Raw genomic sequence first — 17,893 nt, forward strand, 5'->3', positions numbered from 1 at the left:
GGTGGAATGCCCAGAGGAGGCGTAGAGCCTGGGCTGCTCTGGATCTGCAACTGTCTCCGAGAAGCCTCTCTCTTGTGGCCAGCTGGGCCCTCATGACTCTGGGCATCAGTTTGTTGTCATGTGACAGCAAGTGCTGGCAAAGTGATTTGTCATGCCATTTTGGTAGCTGACTTTGAGTGGTGGCTCAGCAGAATCACAGAGGTTGGACCACTTTTCTAGAGGACCCCAAATCAGACCTGGAACCCACAGGATTGCCACACAGCTTGACGGCAGTGGCTGTCGGGTCAGTTCTTGGTTTTATAAAGAATCTTACTACTTGTCTTTTCTCTGTCCTCACAGCCGGTCTGTACCAGGCACACTACAAAACGTCTTGCCCTTAGAAAGATTCTGGAGTTCTGGAGGGATAAAGAAACAGCACATGGGCCAAAGAGAGTCCTGGCAGCGTGCACTGGCTGCTGTCTCCTGACCAGAACCCTCTCCTGGAGGTGGCGGTGAGCAGAGAGCAACTTTCCTAGCTCATCTTCACAGCAAGTCTCTATAGGGGTTATCGCATCCCCAGATATTCAGGATGGCATGAGACATTCAGGGGCAGCCCACTAGGCCCTGGAACCCTGGGGCTTTGCTACTGACACAGCTGTGGGTCTGCAGATGGGCGGCTCCTCCTCTTGAGGCTTTGGTTTTCCCACCTGGAAAGTCCTGCTAGATGGTTTCCAGAACCATTCTAGCTGAAACCTTGTGTGAGCTCCTAGTACCAGGCACACACTAACTGGAAGGAAATGGGATTTAAGAATGAGAGGGCCGGAGAGGAGACACCCAGGAACAGCTACTGCCTGCAAAGCCACTGCCTCTCGTCCACCTGCACGCTCAGAATGGGGCAGTCAATAATTAACACACCTGCCTCGATCTCACTGAAATGCCACTATTTCACTGTGTTATCTTGGAAGAAAGTGAGCCAATTAGAGAACATAAATGAGATCAATTCTTAAGAGACTGTGTCAACTATTAATTGTGCTCAGTTGGAGGTGATGGCTCGGTGGCTGGGCCCCTAGATGGCAGGAGAGGAGGAACACAACAGCTGGCTCCTCATCTCTGGGATGCAGCCCTGAGCTACCCCATTGGCCAGTGACCCCAAGAAGGTCAGAGCAGCTAGCTTTGTCCCCAGGAGGCTGGCCTTTCAGCCTTGACTTCATCCACCAGATTCTTTTTTATTCCTCCCCAAAAATGCACAAAATTTCCAATGCCTTTCCCCTCGCCACAGTGTGGGTGAGACTTGAATCCTAGCCTACTGATGGCCTCGCATGGCCAGGGATCAGGGCACACTGCTGTCAGGATACAAAGATCAGGCATTTCGCAGAATGTTATGAGGAAGCCACTTGTTGACATGTTGTTTGACCAGCACAGGGCAAACCCCAGGCAGTGTCTGCTCACAGAGCTGTCAGCTGGGGGCCTGTCCGCCTCTTCAGATGGAGCTGGGATTCCCTTGAACAGCCCCTCCCACAGCAGGTGGAAATCTAGTTCTTCTTCAGAGAGCTACCAAAACACACGTTGTGGGTGACATGTGCTTCCCTAAAGTTCGTACGTTGAAGTCCTAACCCCCGTACCTTAGATATGACCTTATGTGGGAATAGGGTGACTGCAGATGCTTAAGATAGGGCCACAGTAGGACAGGGTTGCCTAATGCCTCGATAGGAGGTGAAACTGCAGACAGACACACACAGAGGTGGTGACACATCTACAAGACAAGGACCAGGGAGAGGCTATGTATCCCCGCAGCCCTGAGAAGGAACCCAGCAGACAACACCTTCCTTCAGAACTGAGACAATCCGTTTGCTGTTGGAGCCACTGGTCTGCAGTACTTTGTCATGGCAGCTCAGGCAAATGAACGGGCCCACCCACTTTTCCCAAGAATGGGACTTGGGGAGCTTTTTGCTTCAGGGACCTGCCTCCTGGGCTCTGCCTCTTCCTGCACCCGCTCAACCCAGAAATCAAATGGGGCCTTCTTTTTTTTTTCTTATTTTTTTTATTGTTGATTGTTCAAAACATTACACAGTTCTTGATATATCATATTTCACACTTTGATTCAAGTGGGTTATGAACTCCCATTTTTACCCTGTATACAGATTGCAGAATCACATCAGTTACACTTCCATTGATTTACATATTGCCATACTAGTGTCTGTTGTATTCTGCTGTCTTTCCTATCCTCTACTATCCCCCCTCCCCTCCCCTCTTCTCTCTCTACCCCATCTACTGTAATTCATTTCTCCCCCTTGTATTATTTTTCCCTTTCCCCTCACTTCCTCTTGTATGTAATTTTGTATAACCTTGAGGGTCTTCTTTCATTTCCATGCAATTTCCCTTTTCTCTCCCTTTCACTCCCACCTCTCATCCCTGTTTAATGTTAATCTTCTTCTCATGCTCTTTGTCCCTACTCTGTTCTTAGTTACTCTCCTTATATCAAAGAAGACATTTGGCATTTGTTTTTTAGGGATTGGCTAGCTTCACTTAGCATAATCTGCTCTAATGCCATCCACTTCCTTCAAATTTCAATGATTTTGTCATTTTTTAATGCAGAGTAATACTCCATTGTGTATAAATGCCACATTTTTTTTATCCATTCATCTATTGAAGGGCATCAAGGTTGGTTCCACAGTCTTGCTATTGTGAATTGTGCTGCTATGAACATTGATGTAGCAGTGTCCCTGTAGCATGCTCTTTTAGGGAATAGACTGAGAAGGGGAATAGCTGGGTCAAATGGTGGTTCCATTCCCAGCTTTCCAAGAAATCTCCATACTACTTTCCAAATTGGCTGCATCAAATTGCAGTCCCACCAACAATGTACAAGTGTAGCCTTTTCCCCACATCCTCGCCAGCACTTGTTGTTGTTTGATTTCATAATGGCTGCCAATCTTACTGGAGTGAGATGGTATCTTAGGGTGGTTTTAATTTGCATTTCTCTGACTGCTAGAGATGGTGAGTATTTTTTCATGTACTTGTTGATGGATTGTATATTTTTCTCTGAGAAGTGTCTTTTCAGGTCCTTGGCCCATTTGTTGATTGGCTTATTTGTTATCTTATTGTCTAATTTTTTGAGTTCTTTGTATACTCTGGATATTAGGGCTCTATCTGAAGTGTGAGGAGTAAAGATTTGTTCCCAGGATGTAGGCTCCCTAGTTACCTCTCTTGTTGTTTCTTTTGCTGAGAAAAAAAAATTTTTAGTTTGAGTAAGTCGCATTTGTAGATTCGAGTTATTAACTCTTGTGCTATGGGTGTCCTATTGAGGAATTTGGAGCCCGACCCCACAGTATGTAGATAATAGCCAAATGTTTCTTGTATCAGACACCGTGTCTCTGAGTTGATATCAAGCTCCTTGATCCATTTTGAGATAACTTTTGTGCATGGCGAGAGAAAGGGATTCGGTTTCATTTTGTTGCATATGGATTTCCAGTTTTCCCAGCACCATTTGATGAAGATGCTATCTTTCCTCCATTGCATGCTTTTAGCCCCTCTATCAAATATAAGATAGTTGTAGTTTTGTGGATTGGTTTCTGTGTCCTCTATTCTGTACCATTGGTCCACCCACCTGTTTTGGTACCAGTACCATGCTGTTTTTGTTACTATTGCTCTGTAGTATAGTTTGAAGTCTGGTATAGCTATACCACCTGATTCACACTTCCTGCTTAGAATTGTTTTTGCTATTCTGGGTCTTTTATTTTTCCATATGAATTCCATGATTGCTTTCTCTATTTCTACAAAAAATGCCATTGGGATTTTAATTGGCATTGCATTAAACCTATAGAGAACTTTTGGTAATATCGCAATTTTAATGATGTTAGTTCTGCCGCGAGCAATTTGTCCGCATGAGGATTCACATTTTAATAGACTCACTCCTGAAAGCAAGGCAGGCTGAAAGAACCTTCAGCATTCAAAGGGCGCAGGGAATCCAATGGTGGAATAATAGGCCCTGCTGTTGAGGCCAGGTCGCCCTAGCCCTAGGAGAAGTCTTTTGCTAGTATGGAGCCTCCTTGAAAGTCCAGGAGTGTCTGGCCCTTCAAGGGAAGAGAGGGTGCAACACCATGAGCAAGGGGGAGATTGCTGCTGGGAGGCTGTCCCTGTAGAGTGTGCATCTGGGTTGGAGAGTTGAGAGCAGCTGGGACCATGCAGTGACTGGATAGGATGAGTGAACTCCTCCCCTGGGAGGTCATCAAGCAGAGAATGAGGCCAGGGAGGAGGCTTCAGGAGGTGTTCCAAGCCAAGTCAGGAAGTGCTTAAAAGGGAGGATGTGTGGAGGAGGGAGCAGCCTGCTGGGGGCAGGGTACTCTGAGGTAGAGACAGTACTCCTTCACCCCATGCCCTTCCTATACCCAGACCCCTGTTCCTGTGATAGCTGAGGTGCTGGTAGGTAGACCCACTTCATACCCCCTGGAACCCTATAGTGTTTTTTTTGCAGTTTTTTCATTAAATCACAACTCCCCATTATGAAATGAGGGGGACTACCCAGACTCCCACCTGCTAGATTTTATCAAGAGCTATAAGGGCCTAGGCAGAGCATAAGGTTATGAACCTCAATGTGTTTCCTTCTACAGTGTGGGAGGAGGATTTCTGCATAAGCTACACAAATCTCAGAGCTGACAGACTAGGGATGAGACTTAGATTGCAGCTCCTCTGCCTGAACCCCACTTCCTTATAGTCCCTGAGCTTAGTATGGGTGGTCCTACAATGTTTACCAAGAGCACATCTCCTCCTCTCCCAGCATGGCCTGCAAGCTGTTAGGGGGCTGGGTACTGGCAGGAATATTGCTTGGAATATGGGGATGAAGACCAGGTCCTGGAGGACTCTGTTCACTAGAGTCCCAAGAAGGTATATGCAGATGTGAGCAACAGTCCTCCACATAGGTATTTGTTGGGTGACCTAGTAGGCTAACCTTGATTATAGGCATGAGCATCCAGAAGGGTGAAGTGGGGAGTCTTTAGACATAGTTTCCTAGAATGTATGGCTCCAGGAGCAAGTTATAGCCAAGCACCATCTATGTGGTATGCAAAGCAAGGATCCTCAAACCTCCAAATCCCAGGCCACAGCTCAGACCTGTCTCCAGCCCCTCTAAGGCCCAATCCCAAGGGACAAACTGGCTCCAACATGGCCTCCCAGTCCCTTAGGGATCTCTACCCCTAACCACCCTTTCTTCTACCCACAGGAAGCTGGCTGCTGGCATGGGTGCTGTGGCTACAAGCCTGGAAGGTGGCAGCACTGTGTCCAGGTGCCTGTGTGTGATACAGTAGCCCAAAGTGACAGTAAGCTGCCCTCAACAAGGCCTGCAGGCCATGCCCACTGGCATCCCAGCCTCCACCCAGCTCACCTTCCTGCATGGCAACCGCATCTCTCATGTGCTAGCTGCTGATTTCCACACCTGCCGCAATCTCATCATCCTGTGGCTACAGTCTAATGCATTGGCCCAGATTGATGCCACCGTGTTCTCTGGCCTGACCCTCCTGGAGCAACTGGATATCAACGACAATGCCCAGCTTCATACCTTCATACCTGCCACATTCCAAGGCCTGTGCCACCTTCACACACTGCACCTGAACCCCTGTGGCTTGCAGGAACTGGGCCCTGGCCTGTTCCATGTCCTGGCTGCCTTTCAGTTCTTCTAAGTTCAAGGAAATGGGCTGCAGGCACTGCCATATGATGCCTTCCATGACCTGGGCAACCTCACGCACCTTTTCGTTCATGGTAACCGCATCCTCAGCGTGCCTGAGCACACATTCTGTGGCCTGCACAGTCTTGACTGTCTCCTCCTGCACCAGAATCATGTGGCCCATGTGTATTCACATGCCTTACATGACCTTGGCCACCTCAGGACACACTACTTGTTTGCCAACAACCTCTCAATGCTGCCTGCAGAGGCCCTGGCACCTTTTTGTGCTCTACAGTAATTGCAGCTCCACAACAATCCCAGGGTATGAGACTGCCAGCCTCACCCACTCTGGTCCTGGCTGCAGAAGTTCTGAAGTTCCTCATCTGAGGTGCCCTCCAACCTGCCCATGTGCCTGGCTGGTCGTGACTTCAAGCATATGGTTGCCAATGACCTAGAGGGCTGTGCTGGGGCAGCCAGGCCCTTTGATCCCATCTGGACCAGCGGGGCCACTGCTGAGGAGCTGCTGGGGCTGCCAAATGCTGCCAGCCAGACGCTTCAGACAAGGCCTCGGTGCTAGAATCTTATAGGCCATCCTCTGCTGGCAATGCACTCAAGGGACGTGTGCCACCTGGTGACAGCCCACCAGGCAACGGCTCAGGCCCATGTTATATGAGTGACTCTACCTTTGGGACCTTGCCCAGCTCTGCAGAGCCCCCACTGGCTGCACTATACCAGAGGAGTCAAAGTCACCAGGAGTCCACACCACTGGTCCTCACCAGAGGCTAGGCTGTTCCTGCAAGAACCGCACCCACAGTCAGTGTCATCTAGGACAGGCGGGAAGTTTTGGCAGCTGAGCAAGAGTTGCAGAGGGTTCAGGTGCCCTTCCAGCCCTGACCACAAAATGCAGTGTTGTTGCCCTTAGCCTTGTGCTAATATTGTGGACAATGTTTGCACCCTGCTGACCAGCTATCAGACCTCAGAACCTCTCAGCAGCCAGCTGTGTGTACCTAGGGCGTCTCCCACCATGCTGCCAGCCAGCACCAGGGACAGGCCCATTGGGCAGGCCAGTCCTCCCTGATGGACACCTCCCCACAAGCCCAACCTCATATCCACCCCATCATGTTTACAGGGTTTGGGGTTACGTTTGTTCCAGAATGCGGTTTCCCACCAAGATTGCAGAATATAGAGATATGCATTTTGTTTTACCTGTGTAAAAAAAAATGGATGATGTGGAATCAAGAGCTCTTTTCTTAAACTATGGCCTCTCAGGCTGAGGTGCTATGAGTGGTGAGAGGCAGGGGTGGGACCAGGTGCTGCACCTTACTGAACACCATCACACAAGGCCCCTGAGAAGTGGAGTCACCCAGCTGCATGTACCAGGTATGACATGGTATCTCTGCCACCTTCTGAGATATCTCCTGAGCCTAAACACCTACCCTGAAAACTGGACAGACAGAGCATATGCCAGGACCATGGGTCTAGATGAGGCTGCCTTTGTAAGAACATCTACTCTAGTACCTCCCACCCAACTTTGCATTGCCCCCAAGAGGAGACTGAGGATAAGAGATGAAGAATACTCTCCCTCTTCTGGGAGATGGCAGAAGGAGGGTGGCCCTGAAGGACAGGTGAGTTGGTAAAGCCAGGCTCGGGACTGCGCAGGAACTGTGTACACCTTCCTACCACTGCCCAGGGTTACGGCAAGATTCCTATTCCTCTTACAACACACCCACAGCCCAGAAACTGTCCTTTGAGGATCTGCATGCCCTTGTACACATGTGTGCACAACACATTCATATGACCAGGCAGGAGCTACATGCATGCATGCCTATGTTTGAAAAAAGTACCCAAAGCACAGACAAAAAATATACGTGTGAACACATTCCCAAGGCCTAGGCCAGGGAGGACTCAGAACAAAAGGGAAAGGGGCCACATGGCAGAGAAACTATGTAGGGTGCTTTCAGGAAAGGCGCCCTCCCCCACAGGGCAGGGGCTCACGAGGAAAAGGAGAAAAATTCAGTGATTTTACAGACTGAACAGAAGAGGGGATCATTGCTTGTGGAGCCAGATGGCTGTGTGGTGGCTGGGGCTCCAGAAGACCAGGGGAGGAAGAGAGTGTGAGGGAATGTTCTCAGCAACCAAAGCCCCTGCTCTCCCTCTAGCTCCTCAGTGCTGCCACCCAAGGTGAGGGACTCAGGACAGATTCTCTAGGCCATTTTCTTTATCCATTCATCTATCCATTCATTCTCTAGGCTGAGGGACGTGAGTACATGGGGTAGGCACAGTGACCTGACCAGGGTGAAGAAAGAAACTATCTCAGGAGGTCCCAGCCATGGTTAGCTCCATACAGTAAGGACCCAGACAGTTGGGGTCCATGTACCGGAGGAAGAAAAAGAGGAAGGGGAGAGAAGAGAGACCCAAGTCCTTCTGACTACTGTTTTCCATCTAATGCTCCAAGAGACTGTGAACTTCTTCTCTGGGCTGCTTTCCTTCAGGGTGCCAGAATTCTCCCCACTACTCAGTAAAAATCTCAGGGAAGTTGCAAATTAATGTGAGTTAAGAGAAATGGAGATAGAGAAGGATTTCTGATCAACAAATCACATCATGCAGACCCTGCTCAGTCTCCCTGTAGAGAATCTTCTAGGGCTGCCTTGGTGGGAAAGGGGGCGTAAGACTCGAAGTCTGAATTCCAGGGAGTCCAGTGGATTCATGGCGTCAGTTTCTGGAGTCTTTCCTGTTTAGAGATTGGGTCTATGTTAGTTGTAAGAGGCCTCCCTGCTAGGGAGGTAGGGGGAAGATTTCTCTGACCTGGGAGGTCCTGCCTGACACAAGCCTGTCCCTGTCACCTGTCTTTTTCAGGAGTCTGGTCAGGAAATTTTTTTCTGTTTTCTCTCCTTCAGTTAAAGGATGGGAAGTGCCCACATTTTTGCCTGTGTGTCCTGAGCTCCATCATGTCTATGGTGTCCTGCTTGAGCTGAGGGAGGAGGTGGTACTCAGCAGTTATGCCCACCATTCTCTCCCTCCTTCTTCCCTACAAGTGATTAAATCCAAATGGGCTTAACCACAGAGCCACATCTACAGCCCTTTTTATTTTTTTTTATTATTTTTTTTTTAAATTTGGAGACAGGGTCTTGCTAAGTTACTTAGGGCCTAGCTAATTTGCTTAGGCTGGCTTTGAATTTGTTATCCTCCTGCCTTAGCCTCCTGAGTTTTGAGATTACAGGCATTTGCCATTGCATCTAGCTGTATATCCATCTTCTCAATGGAAAGTCTTACTGCACCTTACTTCCTTTTATTTCTTCCATCATCTCTTTGAGTCCCAGACCAAAAGATCCCCTCAATCGGTTGAAGGGAGTCCCATAGCCTAGACCTTGGGGGACTGATCCTTTTAGCACTTTCTTTCCTTCCTCTTATATCTGATAGTCTTGGAAGCCCAAACTAACTGCCCTATTCCCTTGGGCCCCAAGGACAAGAGACCCAAAGGGAAGAAGTAGACATCCATTCATGCATTCAGGGAAGAATGTTCACTGGAGAGAAAGATGGAATCACAGTGAAGCCTGAGCAAGAAGCAAGAAGGGGTCACTTGAATCATCCTATCCTGCTCCAAAAGGAACCTGAGAAGAGGGGACATATTGGAGGAGGAGAGGGGATAGATAAGGAACAGAAAGTTTAAGACCTCCAGATAAATTTAGACTTCAGTGCTCACAAGAAAAAAAAGAGAGAAAAATCTACCTAGATTTCACCCTGAACCCCAAAGGTGAGGGAAAGAGAAAGATTCAGCAAGGATGGTTAGCTAGGTGCTTTTTCTGCACACATAACACAGAAGTGCAGACCTGAAATCCAGCCCTTCCTATCACCAGGCCCAGACTTGCCTAGAGCTGTACTGTGAATCCAGGGGCTAGCCACATATTCAGAGGACAGGTACAATACATGGGAGAGTGGCAAATGGTGGCCCCTCCTTCCATGGAATCACACAGTATTAGGTACATGGAATCCATCAACCTAAAAGGGAGTGGGATAGGAAGAAGGGATAACTGTACCTCACAACTTGTTTCCTTACTAATGTCTGGTCCAAGAAGGGGCTGTGTCCCCAGCTCAGCTCATCTTGGGGAATGTACTGGGCAAAAAGAGAGAGGCTTGTATATATCACAGTGAAAGTGGAGTTGGGGACCTGTGTGGAACTGAGGCACCTAGGAGGGTCCTGGGTGCCCATTTTAAACCCAAGAAGGCTGTACCACAGAGAATGTGTATATATGTGCTCGTGTCTGTAACATATGTGGGTGCATGCATGGGATTTCATGTGTGCATTCATTTGTCTCAGCTCAGGTACCCAGAGTGTGGGACTGCCAGGACAATAACCTGTTTAATAGGACAAACACAGAGCTCCTAATGAGAGGAGTCAGTTCAAAGACTGATGCAAGATGTAAGGCTGGAATGCAACACTTGACTGTAATCTGGAGCACTCATTGACTAGCCATGAACTGCTGAACATGAAGAACTAAATAAGAGAACTATTGAGCTGTCTACAGGGGACAGTAGAGAGTAGAGCTGACCCATATTTCTGAGGGACTTTGTAAAAGGAAAATTAGCCAAACAGGGCACACAGAGAGGAGTGTGGATCAAGTACAAAGTATCTAGGTGTTAAAATTTTTTTTTCTGTGAGTGCTATACAGAGGGATTATTGGAACCGAGGCTGTGTCCTGTGGAGGTAGGAGCAGGATGGACATGGAAGGAAGGGCAAGTGGCTCCAGGCTGTAAGGACAGGGATTACAGGTGAGGGAAGGAAGACATAAAAGGGATGGCCTCTGTGATGTGGGCTTAGACTAGAGATGAAAAGACATTCAAGGATGAAGTGATGTTCAGACTGTCGCAGGGAAGAGAACTCACACATTCTCCTGGAGGCCTTGGGGATCCAAGGAGAGACTGATCCTGGGAGTGGGAAGGTGAACTAGTCTGCCCAAGAGGAGCAAGCACAGGGTGGATAGGTGAAAATATGCAGGCTGGGTTCCTGCTGAGGGCCATTCCCTTGCTGTAGAAAATTCTGTGGAGTTTGGGTGAGAGTTAAAGCATCTACAGGGAAATATCAAAAGTGATTCCTGGTAATTTTTCTCAAGGTCTAATTATGTAGACCTGAGGGGATGGTCAAAGTTAAGATGGGAAGTGTGTAAACTAAAATAAGGAGGACCTTGTTTTCTGGTTGAAAAGGAGGATGTTTATTGAAAGGTTTCTTGGTTAAGGGCGAAGGGCTGGGTTGGTAGGGTTTGGAGGAGAGAAGCTTCCCTGGGGTTTTCAGCTCCAGAGAGGAGTCAGGAACATCTTGCAGGGGACACAAACTTCTCCACAATTCTCCCCTCATGAGTGACTTGGCAGGTGTAAGTCTCATGAGATTTCCACTTGTCTGGCATCAGAGTCAGACAGCTGCTGACCATGTACTTATTGTTGGTCTGCTTGGAGGATTGAGTAGTCTCCACACCCTGGTGACCTTTTGGCCATCCCTCTTCCAGGCCATGGTCATGACACCCAGGTAAAATTCATTGATCAGACAAACAAGTGTGGCCTTGTTGCTCTTCAACAATGGACCTACAAGATGGACTATGCAAAAGGAATCAGTGTTCTGATGTCCACCTGGGAAGCCCATTTGCTCAGTGTGTGAGGAGGGTTTTCTTGTTCAGGTATTCTGTGTTGGAGCATGTGTGATGTAGAGGGTGTGCTGCAAGATTCCTTAAACTATTCTACGTGTTCCTGTGCTTTAAACAACCCAGGAATCCTGTGTATCATCTTACCTAGCACCTCTTAGACCATGGCCTTTCACACAAATATGTCACCCTTGCCTTCCTGTCCTGATTACCCCTACATTTTGTATGGTCCATGTGTGGTCTCTGTCTGTCCTCTGAGCCCTCTGGGATTTCAGTATGTTTCTTTATGGGTCAGCTCTGACCTGATTCCTTGACTCATAGGGCCAGTGTTTTTACTAAGAAGCCCATTTTCACCCAATGAGCCTCCTCTTGAGTCTCTGCCATGTGTAAGTGTCTTTGTTTCTAAAAGTTTGTTTTTCTGGCATGGCCTCAAGGTAAGGGTCCTTGTCCACAGGGCAGATATGTTGGTTTTCTGCAATGGCAAGTATTTTCTATGTGTCAGGATCTCATACTTCTGAGGAGCCCACTTTGCCATATGATGTCCTTCATTGAATCTGTACCCAGCATCATGTAGACAGTCTTCTCTTTTCTTTCTTTTGACTAAGTTTCATGCATCCCAAAGTGGCTCTGGGCCCTACACCTAAAAATCCATGGGGGCTTAAGGATCCCTTCTATCTCCTACTTGTCTGCCACTGTATTATGAGTCTCACAGCCTTGGGCACATGATATTCTGACCTCTGATTTCTCAGCCTTAGGTGTTCTATTTCTTTTCTAATTCAACTAATTTCAACTCCTCATAGCACCTGGTCCCTCTTTCCCATAAGATAGTACCTCAGTGCACATGTTCACACAGCTCATCAGAGAGGGCTTAGGCCAATGGAAGACAGAACAACATAGCACACCTGAGGGAAAATATATGGCACAAATAGTGAGAAAGACAGCTGAGTATCCAAAGATTATCCTGTCCAGTTTCTTTCCTTTAATGTCAGAGTTAAAGGGTTGTGGGTATTACCTGAGTTTTCATTGTGTATTAACAGAAAAGCAAGAGTTCAGTGCCCCAGGGCTGAAATTCATGGAGAATGTTTAACCTCAGGCTGAGATAAGGCACAACACAACCAGGAGGAAACTCTTATAATCCTCAGGGATAACAAAGAAAGTGGAGTAAGGTGTCACTCACCCAGGTCTGACAGCCAGTTCCTTCACCAAACACAAAACACGGTGACACGGCTTGTGCAAAAACCCTTTCCTGCCTTACCCCTATCCCCTTAGACCCAGCTGCAGCTGTGCTGGAGGCAGCCACTGATAGACCTGGTATCTTCATTAGAAAAAGTTGAAATCCCTGAGAAATGACCAGTACATGGTGTCATTCATGGAAGCTGCCATCTGTCCTGAGAAAACACCTCACCAAAAGATCACCAGCATGTTTTTCTCTTCACCATGAAAGAATCACTTGTTAGGAAAAGAAGAAAATAGGAAGTGCCTGTATTATGCTCACACATTGCCCTGGACCCTCATTGCAGCCTCTGCCCACAGGACCCCTCTGGGCTGCCTACCTCAGGTTGAAGTGACAGTCCTGGGTCTGGATCCCAAGGAGTCCAGTTAATTGAGGGTTTCCATGAATTGTGACATAGCTTGGGGTTATGACTTCTAAAGTGTCACACTGCTATCTGAAGTTCTTGGGCGATGTGTAAGTCCTTGGATATCTTCCTTTGCCAACATTTCCCCATCACCTGTGCCTATCAGGATGTCTTCCCTGGGAATCTTCTGTTGGGTCCCTCCTCCAGTAGTAGGATGGAGAGTGGAAACACCCCTCTCCAAGGCATCCTTACTATAGGGGGAAGCAGGAGAAGGGACACAATAACTGGATCTACCTTTCCACAGAAAGTTCTTCATCCATCCTTGTCTTCTTTCTATTTCCTTCTCTATTACTCCAGGTCCCCAGTCTAAATATCTCCTTAATGTGTTGAGGTAGACCATAACAGAGACCATGGAAGATTGACCCTTGGAGGGCAAGCACTTCCCTTCCCAATTTGTAGATCCCTTAACTCTAGAGCTTTAGCCTGAGACACTTGTGTGACTCTGAACCCTGTGGTTCAGAGAATTCAGCAAATGGAGGGAGTGGGTACTCTGAAGAACAGTCAAAGAAAACCCCTTGAGAATGTCCCTTAGGACAGAGGGAGTTTCCAGCAGGACACAGGAAAGGGTCATTTCTATCCTGCCCCAGTAAATAACTAAGACTAGGGGATGAACTGGAGAAAATGAGTAAGCAGATGAGGAGAGGCAAAGATGACAGGTTTCTGCACAGGTTGAAACCTCAGCTCTATAAAGGTAGAGAGAAGAGAGAATCCACCAAATAGAAGAGGAAGGGGGAAACTCACCGAGGATGGTCACCTTGGTCCCATTGCCAAACACAGCACACTGTGACACAGATCTGTACATGAATCACTTTTTGCAACATAACTCAGACCCCCCTGCAGCTGCATCAGAGGTCAGAGGTTCAGCCTTCTTTCACAGGGGCTGCTCAGTCCATGGGTGGGTGAGATTTCTTGCTTCTGCTTGAGCTGGATCATGACCTCTTTAAAAGCTGTGGAATAGGACCATCTTGAGTCATCCCAAGGGTTGAAGAGGATTTCTTTCTTTTCTTTTTTAAACTTTTATATATATATGCGTTTTAATTATGATATGAAAATTTTAAAGTGCAGAAACCTGTCAAAAATTAATGGCATTTGCATGAGGTGATGAGCTTCTGAATAACTTTCTTCACATCTTATAATTTATTTTTGTAATTTCCAAAAACAATATGAAAACCTTAAAATTCCTGACTTGATGATGATTTTATATATTGAATATATATATATATGCATATATAAACATATGGAAGTAATATATGTATAGGTAAGTATATATGTGTATATATGTATATATATATATATATATATATAGTTGCAGATATTTGACAACTCAAATACATTCATGTTTTTCAAGATTTATTGCTCTCTCCTTAATATTCAGAGAATACTCAAAATTATATCACAGGAATATACTGGACAAACACCCTCATGTAATATTCTAATATAAATAATGTTCTAATAATACAATATTCTCACAGGAGTATAAATCTCATTACCGATAATCCTAATTTAAAAGTTCCAGGGGTAGTTTCTGGATAGTGGTTGGTAGATTTCCCTTCTTCACAGTAGAGTTTATTCCATAAGCTCTAAGTGTGGGGTCTCTGCTTTGCCCTTGACCTCCTTCTGACTTACACATGCACCTGTGCACATACTTGCTTCAACATGTCCTTTGTGCACACATAAAGCAGTCAGCCTCTGTTCATATCACTGGGTGCACCTACAGCCTAGAGACACACATGGTAACCCTCATGAGAAGGATGTAAGCAGAATGAGATCCCAGCACCAGGCCCTCAATGCACTTCCTTGTGGTGGCCCATTAACCTATAGAGCTCACACGGGGACACACACCAGTAGCTTGGAATCCCTGAAGTGTCCTCCTCAACAAGTACCTCCCTAGTTCTCCAAAGTCACCTGCTGCTCCCTGAGCACAGCCCTTCCCACGATTTCTCCTCAACTCTTTGTCACTCTTGGAATGGATAGAAACTTCCTCCCTTTCCCCAATGTGAGTGGCCTACCACAGAGACCATTATTCTAGGATATTGGTGATGACATTTGATAATCGATTTCATGTCACCAGAGGGCTTTACTGCCTCTCCTGCTACCTGGAGTCTTCCCGATCCATTCATACAGATGCTTAACGTGACAATGTGTATCAAAGGACTTATGCTTGTTATATGCATTTTGTGTGGAAAGGTGCGTGTTTGTTCACAGGCATATATGTTTCTGTGTATGTGTTTCTATAACAGCAGGGAGCCTATACCAAGTTGTTAAAAAGGTGCATCAGCTTGCACACAAGCATGTGGAAGGTATCCCAGAATGTGGCTACTGACTTTGAACACATTAGACCCACTGACAATCTTAGGGCACCTATGGTGTGTTCATTAGAAGCAATACTGAATTCTGTTTCTCAGAAAATAGAGGGACACAAATAGACCAGGGGTACCAAGAGGGGAGTAGAGGATGAATCACCAGGTTACATGGACTGAATATCCTGTTAGTAAGTGATATGGGGCTGGGAGTTAGCAGTGCTATGGGGCCCATGCTGTATCCCCAGGGAGGTAGGAGCAGGGTTGACACAGAAGAAAGAGCAAGTGGCTCTAGGCAGCAAGGACAGGTATTACAGGTAAGGGAGGGAGACAAAGGGAAAAAGAGGGATGCCCTCAGTGATAGGGGCTTAGACCTGAGATGGAAAGACATTTGAGGATGGAGTGATGTTCAGACTGCTCCAGGGAAGGGAGCTCACACATTCTCCTGGAGGCCTTGGGTATCCAAGGAAAAACTGATCCCCAGAGGGAGTGGGTGGGTGAACTAGTCTGCACAAGAGGAGCAAGTACAGGGTGGATAGGTGAAAATATGCAGACTGGGTTCCTGCTGAAGGCCATTCTTTTTCTGAAGAAAATTCTGTGGATCTGCCAGGGTAATATCAGGAGCCTTTCCTGGCCTTTATATCTCAAAATCTTTGAACACGTTGAGGGGATGGTCAAAATTAAGATGGGAAATGTGTAAACTAAAATAAAAGAGACTATGATTTTTAGTTGAAATAGAGGATGTTTATTGAGGTTTTTCTGGGTTGAGAGAGAAGGGCTGGGATAGTAGGGCCGGGAGGAGAGAAGCTTCCCTGGGGTTTTCAGCTCCAAGGTGAAATGAGGGTCACGGACCTAGGAACACTGTTCCAAGGACACACTCTTCTCCATGGTGCTCCCTTCATGAGTGACCTGGCAGGTCTGTGTCTCATGAGATCCACTCATCTGCTGTCCCAGTCAGGTAGCTGCTGGCCATGTACTTATTGTTGGTCTGTTTGGAGGGCTGAGTGGTCTGCACACCCTGGGTGTCCATGGCGCCATCTCTCTTCCAGTCCACGGTCACAACACCTGGGTAGAAGTCGCTCATCAGACACACCAAGGTGGCCTTGTTGCTCTGGAGCTCCTCAGAGGAGGGTGAGAACAGGGTGAGTAAGGTCTCAGCCTTAGGCTGACCTGCCAAATGGACCAGGCTAAAGGGATCAGTGTTCTGGTGTCCACTCTGGAGCCCCTATGCTCAGTGTGTGAGGAGTGTCTTCTTGTTCAGGAACTCTGTGTTGGAGCATGTGTGATGTAGAGGGTGTATTGGGGAATTCTTTAAACCCTTCCCCATGTTCATAGGCATGAAGAAACCCAGAACACCTGTTTATCACCATGCCTGGCACCTCTTAGACCCCGATCTTTCACACAAATATGTCACCCTTGCCTTCCTGCCCTGCCTCCTTCTGACATCTTTCTGGTCTACCCGTAGTCTTTGTCTGTCCTCTGAGCTCTCCAGGACCCCAGTGTTTTCCATTGTGGGTCAATTATGACCTGACTTCTTGGCTTTGAGGGCCAGTTTTTTCTAAGGAGCCCATTTTCACCTCAATGTGTGTCTTCCTGAGTCTCTACCATGGGTAAGAGTCTTTGTTCCTTAAAGTCTGTCTGTCTGTCTTGGCCCCTCTCCTTTTGCAGAGTCAGACCAAAATGCCTTTTTTACTGGTCATATCTGTAGGTTTCCTGTATTGAGACCTGTTCATGTGGAAACTCAGGAGCCTGTGCTTCTGCAGCATGTGTCCTATGGAGACCTACCTCCACCACTCTCATCTTCAGTCACTCTTCTCCTGCCTATCTGTTATCCAGAGCCTCTCTTCTTTTCTTCCTCCTAAGTTTCCTGAAACCCAATGTGTGTCTGGGCTCTGACCCTGGCCAAACTTGAAGACTTGGCTTTTCTTGTACTTCTCATCCTTTTCGTGACCTGTGATCCTGGGTTACAGTCCAGGATGTCTGGACTGAGTTATGAAATGTTGTTCCCCACTCTTACTCCTTAGTGTGCTAAGTCTTTTTACATCCACTCTTTGTCATTTCCACAATGTCTTTTATTTCCTCTTCCCCTTAGATAGGGCCTCAAATTAACCCCTCTCAAACAAATTAGAAAAGTGACTAATAAGGGAGAACAGATCATAGTACTTCTTATGGACCAGCATTCCAAGACAGACAGACAGGCAGACAGACAATGAAGTCTTAGAAGTTCATTCTGTTCAGTCTCCTGCCTCTGGAGTCAGAGGTTAAACAGTTGCCTACATATCACTGAGTTAATCACAAGCATCTGAAAAGAAAGGGAATAGTTCAGTGTCCCAGAAATAAAATCCATGGAGACTGCTCGTCCCAGGACAGAAACAGGACACAGAAAAAGAGCTAAAAAGCAGAAAATTTTCCCCAAACAAAGGTTGAGGAAGAGAACAAAAAGTCACCTAAGATGGTCAATTTGGCCCCTCTGCCAAACACTGTGACAGAGACTTGTGCAAAAATCCCTTTCTGTGTTGACCTGACCCTCCCCCAACCAGCTGCATCTCTGCTGGCAGCAGCCGCTGATAGAACTGGGCAACCTGCATGAAGGGAAGTTACTCTTGCTGAAAGATGATCAGTACATGAGGCCCTTCTCTGGAGCCACCATCCCAACATCTCACCAAAATGTCAACTAGACCTTTTCAT

General features: G+C 47.0%; 1 pseudogene; it reads left to right on the forward strand.

Moving 5' to 3' along the window:
• Positions 1-4,937: 4,937 nt before the first annotated feature.
• Positions 4,938-6,597, forward strand: LOC101959996 (reticulon-4 receptor-like; annotated as a pseudogene).
• The last annotated feature ends 11,296 nt before the right edge of the window (positions 6,598-17,893 follow it).

The sequence above is a fragment of the Ictidomys tridecemlineatus genome, chromosome 2 (genome assembly GCF_052094955.1).
Source record: "Ictidomys tridecemlineatus isolate mIctTri1 chromosome 2, mIctTri1.hap1, whole genome shotgun sequence".
Lineage (NCBI taxonomy): Eukaryota > Metazoa > Chordata > Mammalia > Rodentia > Sciuridae > Ictidomys > Ictidomys tridecemlineatus.